Here is a 9,919-nt window from a genome sequence, read left to right as displayed (position 1 = left end):
GGAAGCAGCCTGTGAGACTAAACATTTAACCTGTAGCAACGGATGCTACCTCCAGGTAAATGGTGTCAGGATGGAGGTGAATTATAGGACACCAAGCTGGTGTTGGAAAACCCCTTCTTTGTTCAGACACCCACCCCCTACCGAAAACACACAATGAAATTGCAGAACCTTTTATTACCCGGAACAGAAGCTCTATAACCATTAGACAATTACTCCCCATCTCTCCTTTCCTTCAGCCCCCGGTAACCTAACCTACTCTATACCTCATATAAGTGGAATTACACTTGCCCTTTTGGGTCTGGCTTATATCAAATAGCATAACGGCTTCAAGGCGTACCCATGTTAGAGGATGTATCCGAATTTCATCCTGGTTTTTTATGGCTAAATAAGACAATTTCAAAGATTCGCTTGTTTGCATAGACTACATTTTCTTTATCCATTCATCTGCTTGTGGACACTGGAGTGTTTCCACCTTTTGCATATTGTGAATAATTTTGTGATGAACGCTGGGGTACCTGTATCTGTTTGGGTCCTTGCCTTCAATTCCTTGGATATATACCTAGGATTGGAATTGCTGGGTCATTTGATAATTCTATAGTCAGCTTTTTGAGGAACCACGAAACTGTTCTCTATAGTGGCTACAGCATTTTACGTTTGCACCAGCAATGCATAAAAGTTCCAGTGTATCTACATCTTTGCCAACATCTGTGTTGCGCGTGTGTTTTTTATATATAATAGTCATCCTCATGGATGTTAGGCAGTATCTCATTGTGGTTTGCTTTACATTTCTTTTTTTCCCCTTTTTAAAAAATTTTTAAAAAGATTTATCCATTTATGAGAGACGGAGAGTGTGAGCAGGGTAGGGGCAGAGAGAGAAGGAGACACATAATTGAAGCAGGCCCCAGGCTCTGAGCCTGACACGGGGCTTGAACTCACAAGCCGTGAGATCATGACCTGAGCCCAAGTTGGACGCTTAACCGACTGAGCCATCCAGGCGCCCCTTGCTTTACATGTCTTTAATGATTAGAGATATGAAGCTTCTTTTCATGTGCTCACTGGCTATTTGTGTATCTTCTTTGGAGAGATAGCTACTCAAGTCCCTTGCCCCTTTTAAAATTTGTTCGTTTGGGTTTTATCGTTGTTGTTACTGAGTTATAGGAGTTCTTTATATATTCTAGATATTAGTCTCCTATAAGATATATGATTTGCAAATATTTTCTTCCATTCTGTGACTGTGTCTTCCATTCACTTGATAGTGTCTTCTGAGGTACAAAAGTTTTAAATTTCGATGAAGGCCCATTTATCTGTTTTTTACTCTTGTTGCTTATGCTTTGGTGTTATATTCAAAAATATAGTTGCCAAATGCAGTGTTATAAAGATTCCTTCCATGTTTTCTTCTAAGAGTGTTTTTAGTCTTAGCTCTTGTATTTAGGACTTTGATCTATATGAATTAATTTTTGTTCATGGAACAAGATAAGGGTCCAACTTCATTTGTATGTGGATGTCCAGCTTTCCCAGCATAATTTGTTGACAAGACTGTCCTTTCCCTATTGAATGTTTTTGATATCCTTGTCAAAAATCAAGGGTTTATAACTAGGCTGTCTATTTTATTCCATTGGTCTGTCTTATGCCTGTTGTTACCATTTTTTGTTACTATAGTTTTCTTGTAAGTTTTGAAACCAGGAAGTGTGAATCAAACAACTTTGTTTTTCTTTTTCAAGATTGTTTGTCCATTCAGGGTCCCTTGAGATTCCTATGAATATTAGGATGAGTTTTTTTATTTCTGCAAAAAAACATTGTTGGGGTTTGGTAGGGGTTGCATTGAATCTGTAGATCATTTTGGATACTATTTTCATTTTATAGTATTAAGTCTTTCAATTCATGGACACAGAATGTTTTCCATTATTTTTGCTTTCTTTAAATTTTTTTTTTTAACGTTTATTTATTTTTGAGACAGAGAGAGACAGAGCATGAACGGGGGAGGGGCAGAGAGAGAGGGAGACACAGAATCGGAAGCAGGCTCCAGGCTCTGAGCCATCAGCCCAGAGCCCGACGCGGGGCTCGAAACTCACGGACCGCGAGATCGTGACCTGAGCTGAAGTCGGACGCTTAACCGACTGAGCCACCCAGGCGCCCCTATTTTTGCCTTCTTTAATATCATTGAGTAATGTATTATAATTTTCTTTGTTTAAGACTTTTGCCTCCTTGGTTAATTTTATTCCTAAGTATTTCATTCTTTTTAATGCTATTGTAGATGGAATTGTTTTCACAATTTCCTGTTTGTATGGTTCATTGTTAGTGTATGAAAACAACTGTGTTTTGTGTGTTCATTTTGTATACTGCAACTTTGCTTAACTCGTTTATTACCACTAATAGGTTTTGTGTGCATGGAATCTTTAGGGTTTTCTATATATAGGATCGCGTCATCTATGAACAGAGATAATTTTACTTCTTCCTTTCCAGTTTGGATGCTTTTATTTCTTTTTTCTTGCTTAATTGCTCTGGCTAGAATTTCTAATACTGTTTTGAATAGAAATGGTAAAAACAGGCATCCTTGTCTTCTTCTTTATCTTAGGGGGAAAGTGTTTCGTCTTTCATTATTGAGTATGATATTAGCTGTGGGTTTTTCATATATGTCCTATTGTGGGCTGAATCACAGGTGTATGACTTATGATACAATCAGTCATTTTACTCATTTCAGCAGAAGCCAGGGATAGAGATGGGGTTATCCAGGAAAGATCTGGGGAGGACCCTCTTGTCTGATGGCATGGGCCTCTGTGAATTGCAGGGGAGACCCACAAGGCTTTTGGGAATTTTTTAGCAGCAGAAATGCTGTCAACTTGACTGAAGGAGGCAGAGACAGGACTAGATGAAGGAAGGCCATGGGATTTCTGGAATTCTACAGGACAGACCAGGAAAGTTATCCAGTTGCAAACATGTGTTATCCTTCCAGAAGAGGGAAAAATGACCTCAAAAGTGGCTCAGGGGTTGGCAGGGCTGATCTTGCCACTATGGGCCATAGGGCACAGTTCAGGGGTCAGGGTTACTTTATCCTTAGTTCCAGAGGTGTGGGGCCACTGCTGAAGGTGGACAGGATGAACCTGGTGGTCCCAGAAGGCAGGGCCACCCAGGTGGATCCAAAGGACAGAGCATGGAGCCAAAGGGGATTACTCCCATGTCTTAAAATCCACTAGAATCTTCCCTGCTAGGTTTTAGACTTGCTTGGGACCTGTGACTCCTTTTCTTTCTTTTTTTTTTTATTGAGGTTTAATTGACATATAATTTTATTAGCTTCAGGTGTACAACATAATGATTCCATATTTGTATACAATGGAAAACAATCACCAGGATAAGTCTAGTTATCATTGGTCAACATACATAGTCACACATTTCTTTTTTCTTATGTCGAGAACTTTTAAGATTTGCTCTTAGCAACTTTCAAATATGCAATACAGTATTATAGCTGCTGTTTCCATTATATACATTACCTCCCATGACTTATTTATTTTATGCCTGGATGTTTTTATCTTTTAAACCCCTTCACCCACTTCAACCTCCCCTCATGCCACTCTCCCTTCTGGCAACCACTAATTTGTTATCTGTGTCCGCGAGCTTGGGTTTTTTGTTGTTCTTGTCGTAATTTGATTTTTTTTTATTTTTAAAAATGTTTGTTTATTTATTTTTGAAGAGAGAGAGAGCGCAGGTGGGAGAGGGACAGAGAAAGAGAGGGAGACACAAAATCTGAAGCAGGCTCCAGGTTCTGAGCTGCCAGTGCAGAGCCCGACATGGGACTCGAACTCAGACACTGCGAGGTAATGACCTGAGCTGAAGTTGGACGCTTAGCCTACTGAGCCACCCAGATGCCCCTATTTTCTTTTGTTTTTTTTTTGTTTGTTTGTTTTTTAGATTCCACATATAAGGGAAATCATAGCTACATGTTTGGTCCCTGATGACATTATCCTAAATGAAATAAGTTAGACAGATAAAGACAAATTCCATATGATTTCACTTATATATGGAGCCTAAAAAAACCCAAATATGACTCCTTTCCTTTTTTTCTAGTCGTCCCTTTGAAGTGAGCATGTCTATTCTTTGTTTGTCTCACCATTATATTAGGGAAGGATATAACTTGTCCGGTTTTACAGATTCACAGCTGGAGTTGATTTTTCCCCTCAGGATAAATCATACCTTGAGATTCCTTCACCTGATTTAGACGAGATTTAGATGAGATTTTGGACTGAGGGTTGATATTGGAGTGGGTTAAGACTTTGGGGTTGTTGGGATGGAGTGAGCACATTTTACTTGCTAAAAGGACTTGGATTTGGGGGATGCAGAAGGCAGAATGTCATAGGTTGAAATGGGTCCCCCCACCCCCAATGTGGAGATAATGTATTTATAATAAGGTCATATGGGTGGGCTCATTCAGTATGGCCTATGTCTTTGTAAGAAGAGGAGATTGGAACACAGCCATGCACAGAGAGAGGACCATATAAAGACACAGGGAGAAGACAACCATCTACAAGCCAGAGAGAGGCCTCACAATAAACTGCCCTTGCTGACATCTTCACTGCAGACCTCTAGCCTCCAGGATTATGAGGAAATACCTTTCCATTGTTTAAACCACCCAGTCTTTGGTACTTTGTTATGGCGGCCTTAGCAAACCAATACATGGCTTTTATTATGTTGAGGTCATTTCCTTGTAGTCCTAATTTGTTGATTGCTTTCAATCATGAAAAGGGTGTTGAATTTTGTCCATTTTTTTTCTGCATAAGTTCTGATGGTTGTGTGGTTTTTCCCTTCTTCGTTCTATCATGTGTTCTATTACATTCATTGGTTTTTGTAGGTTGAACCATCCTTGCCTTCCAGGAATAAATCCGACTTGGTTGGATACATAATAATTATATATTCTTTCTGTACATTCTGTACTTTTATCAATGGGTGGTCCTGGTGAAAGACTGGAAGGTGGGAAGAAGGGAAAAATGTTTTTTTTCATCTTGGCTTCTGATAATGTCCCCAGCAGTGGCAGTAATAATGGAAAATGAATATGGCTCCAAGGTTCCTGGTCTAGCAGTGCAGTTCCTGCAGTCATTCCAGAAGTCTTGGCAGTGTGGTATTTGTGGGCTCTGACTCCAATTTTGGGAGCCACAGTAGTAAGGCAGTTAGGCTCCTAGATTCTTATGGTTTGGGTTGGAGTGTGGGCTTTTGGCATCCTGTAATGGGCAGCACTGGTTCTGAATGAAAATTCCCCCAAGAGTGGTAATGGCTTCCCGGACTTGCTAAGTAACCTCATCTTCCCTGTTTTAGTCCTCAAACCCTTCTATCACTTTTGTATTCAGTTTCTTATGTTTCAGTTTCTGGGTTTTCGATATTTAACATGGTTTCAGTTTTTCTGATTGGATATTGACTGAAACACCTTCTATTTTTAGCTTGCTAATTTTTTCCCTAATCAGTTGTGGTTGTTGAATTTTATCAGAACTATTTTTTGGAATCTGTCAAGACTATTATAGGTTTTTCCTCCCCTTTAATGTGTCTAAACAGTAAATTGCAATAGAAGATTTCTTAAATCATTCTTGCATTCTGGGGATAAACTCTGCTTGGTTGCATTTTTTGTTCTTTTAGAGCACTGCTTGGTTCAATTTACTAAAATTTAACTTAAGATTGTTTTATTCTTAATTTCTGAATTGAGATTTCTAAGATTCATATTTATAAGTGAGATTATCAGGAGCTGACAATTTTTTCCTTTGAAAGTCAAGATAGTGAATATTTTACCTTGTGCAGCCAGACAGTCTCCATTGCAACTATTCAACTTGGCTGTGGTAACAGCCACAGTCAATACATAAACAGATGATCGCTGTGTGTGTTCCAATAAAACTTTATTTATAAACACTGGATTGAATTTCATATAATTTTTGCATGTTACCAATATTATTCTTTTGAGTTTTTTCAATCTTTGAAAATGGTAGCCACAGGTCATGTAAAAACACTTGGCAGGCTGGATTTGTCCACAGGCTCATCCCTGCCCTATTTTTTTCTTTTTGGAGAATCATCCTCATCTAGTTTGGAATCAGTGTTACATTAATGGTGTTCAATGAACTTTGAAGTTTCTATGCTTCAGAGCAGTTAAAATTACATGGAAAGTATCCTTTCACCGAAGGTGGTAGAACTAGTTCATAAGGCCACGTGGGCTTGGCACATTTTGGGGAATTAGATTATTGAATGTCTTTTCCGATTTTTCTCTACTTACAGACTTTCTTTTTTTTATCTTTTTATTTCAAAAAATTTTTAAGTTTATTTATTTATTTTGAGAGAGAGACAGAGAGAACGAGCAAAGAAGGAGAGAGAATCCCAAGCAGGCTCCAAGCTGTCGGCGCGGAGCCTGAGGCAGGTGTCGAACCCATGAACTGTGAGATCATGATCTGAGTTGGAACCGAGAGTCGGATGTTTAACCGACTGAGCCACCCAGGCACCCTCTACTTATAAACTTTCAACTTATGAACTCCTACAGATATAAAGCTACACACCAGCAATCTACTGGTTGCCCCGGCCACCGCTATCATATTTGTGTTTGGAAAGACCCCTCTGGCTATGGTGTAGAGAATGGATCGGCCTGGGACAAGTGTGAATGTCGGAGGGAAAGCGCTGTTGTCCAGGAAGAGGTGGTGGGGACCAAGATGGCGGCAGGGCCTGGTAGATGAAAGAGGTTAGACAGACTGCAGACACACTTAGGAGGTGTGTTAGGGGCTTTCAAGACCACTTCCGTGTTCACTGATTCACTAAGAGGAGGACTTACAGGGCCTTTGTGAGGCCACAGAGTCTTGCCTGTGTCTTTGCTACATGCTTGGTGTCTTCTCTTGAGAAACAAAACCAAGGAAGACACAGAAGGAGTCAGTGCATTATCGCATAGTTTGTGTTCACCTGCTGGCACGGAGGAGGTAGTCTCCTTTCGTAGGCACTGGCAAAGTCAAATTTATGCACAACAAATCGTTTAGTAATGGACATTTACAAGGGGGCTCTATATTTAGCTTTGAGTGGGAGGTTTTAGAAGCCTGCACAAAGAGGGATCCTCAGACCGATCCTTGAAGCATGAAATAGCTAGGGATGGAGAGGGGCGAAGGCATACCCCAGGCAGATAACACAGCGTCGGCAAAGGTGTGGAGCAGGAAAGGGTCTGGTGGGTTCATGGACTCGCGTACTTCCGTGCGACTGGAGCCGAGGGAGAAAGCAGGAGGAAGGCCTGGAAGTTCTGATGGGTCAGAGTGCTCAGGAGTCTGGTCCCCCAAGAAAAATTTTTCAGCAGAAAAACGAAGGACAAGGCCAGTGTTTTGGAGATTGCTCATTGTGTGGTGAGAGCCCAGGTAATAGCGATAAAGGACTGAGTGATAGGGAATGATCTGGAAGAGTGGGCACCGGAAGGGAGGGTGTGTTGAGAGCTGGGCAGCATGAGGGGACATGGTTGAGTTGCCCTTGGCAAGGGCTTTTGGATGACTAGTGACTTTTGGATGTAGGGGCTCTGGAGTCAAGAATGTACGTTTTCTTCCTTGGGAAGCTGCGGGCTGGGGAGGCAGCGAGCACAGTGGTTCCGCAAACAGCCCCGGGACCTGGCGGGCCACCAGTGGCATCCTGGTTTCAATATTAACTTGGACGAGCTTAGCCTTTCTGTGACTCCGTTTCTTCCTTTGTGAAATGGAGGAGGGTTGCATCCACTTCAGGGAGTCGATGAGTTTCAGCGTTTCTTGTGGGCTTTAAACGAATTAGTACACCTAAAACAGCAGGGTGGGAAATGGCATACAGTAGGTACTAATCCGTGTTAGCCATTATGATTATGACGGGTCATGAAAGTTTAAAGGTACACAGCTCGGTTTTTTAAATAATTAAAAAAAATTTTTTTTTAACATTTTTGTTTATTTGGAGAGAGAGGGAGAGAGAGAGCGAGCGAGCAGAGGAGGGGCAGAGAGAGAGAGAGAATCCCAAGCAGGCCCTGGGCATCAGGGCAGAGCCCGACGCGGGGCTCATACTCACAAACCGTGAGACCGTGACCTGAGCCGAAATCAAGGGCCGGTCACTTAACTGACCCACCCAGACTCCCTGGTACACAGCTGTTTTTAAACTATTAAATAGTGTCGTACAATTCATCCTTCCTCCTCTGTTTCTGTTATTCTTCTGATATTAATAGTGGAAATTCGTACTCTATTTCTCTCGGTTTGCGACAACTCAGCGGAAGTGCTTATGACCCGGATCCCTTGTTTGTTGTGAAACCAGCCCTACCCAAAAACACTTTAATGGGTGTTCCCAATAGAGGGGTTGAGTGGTTATCCACACAATGGAGCTAATACATGAATACATTTACTTGGAGCTGCTCTTGGTGACTTTAAAATACGATTATATGTACGCAGTCATTCAACAAATATTTTGTCGTCCCCCTATGAAGGGTCAAGCAAAGTGCTGGGGGTTGGGAGTCCAGAGCTGGGTAGAGGAAGGCAGCGTGGTACGAGAGCAAGTACGTGGCCCTTGGTGACAGGAAGTCTTGACTTCAAGTCCTGTCTTCCCAAGCTGACTGATTTTGCTAAGTATTTATTCCCTCTGTCTTAACGGAGACCGGAAGAACTAATTTCTAATGTTTATCATTTTTGAGAGAGAGAGAGAGAGAGAGTGGGGGGGGGGAGCAGAGAGAGAAGAAGATACAGAATCCGAAGCAGGTTCCAGGCTCTGAGCTGTCAGCATAGAGCCTGACACGGGGCTCGAACTCACGAACCGCGAGATCATGACCTGAACCAAAGTCGGATGCTCAATCGACTGAGCCACCCAGGCGCCCCTAGAAGAACTAACTTCTACTCTACAGGGTTGTTGTGAATTTTGGATGAGGTATAAAGCATCTAGTGTAGTAGCTGATACACAAACTAAAACCCTTAATGAACTGTCCCGGTCTCTGGCCCTCAGGTGTTCTCTGTTTGCATTATTATTATTATTCGGACCAGCCCCGTTCTGTCGTCTGGCTGGGGAGCTGGGGGCAGAGGAGGGCAGCATGGTAAGCAAAATGATGGAAGGAACAAGCATTGATGTGGGAGGGCTGAGAGTTAAGAGTTCGGCACACAACACTAATTTAGCACAATATCGGCTACATTTGTGCTACAAGAACCCAGTTGTACAGGGTTAGCATCCGATGGAGGTGTTGGGCCTATAAGAACAATTTGCAGGCACATTCTTACAGGGCAGCCTCATTTAGTCCCTACATCAACCCTATGCGGTAGGAGCTGTTATTACCCCCATTTTACAAGCAGGGAAACTGAGGCCCAGAGAGGTGAGCCTAAATTGCCCGACGTCTCAGAACCAAGAAACCAGGATGCCGACGCAGGCGTTCCAGCGTCAAAGCCTGCGTTTTGGGACCAGTCAATACCCTTCTTCCTTCTGTCTCCTTCTTCAAACTTCATTTTACAGCCAGTAGAGACTGTCACTAATGATTCTGCAAAAAATTACTCACATCAAGGAAAACTCAGGGAAAAGTCAAGCAGAAGAAAAGTAATACATCTGGAAGAAAATATGGCTCGGCCATTTCTTTTCTCCGGGCTGAATCTGAGAAATGCCAGACAGGTCAGTCGCCTTTCCTTTGCCCGTTTTCCAAAGTGGCCCAGTCAAGTTCTTCTCGTGTGGGCTGTGTAGTTTAGAGCATTCTATAGCTTTTTTGAAAACATCCCGTTTTAAATCGGCTTCACTTTCTTTTTCTGAAAGGCATTCCCTGCATTGTTTCTCAAGTTCTCTACCGAAAAGGCCCATGTGGACCCACAGGCCCCTGGGGAGGGGCTGCCTTACCTGCTCTTGCCACTAAGGGGCCCTGCCCCTGAAATTTCAATTTCTTTTTGAGAGAGAGAGAGAGAGCGTCAGCAGGGGAGGGGCAGAGAGAGTAGGAGATAGAGGATCAGAA

Source organism: Panthera leo, chromosome F3 (assembly GCF_018350215.1).
Source record: "Panthera leo isolate Ple1 chromosome F3, P.leo_Ple1_pat1.1, whole genome shotgun sequence".
Lineage (NCBI taxonomy): Eukaryota > Metazoa > Chordata > Mammalia > Carnivora > Felidae > Panthera > Panthera leo.
Note: the sequence above shows the minus strand (reverse complement) of the source record.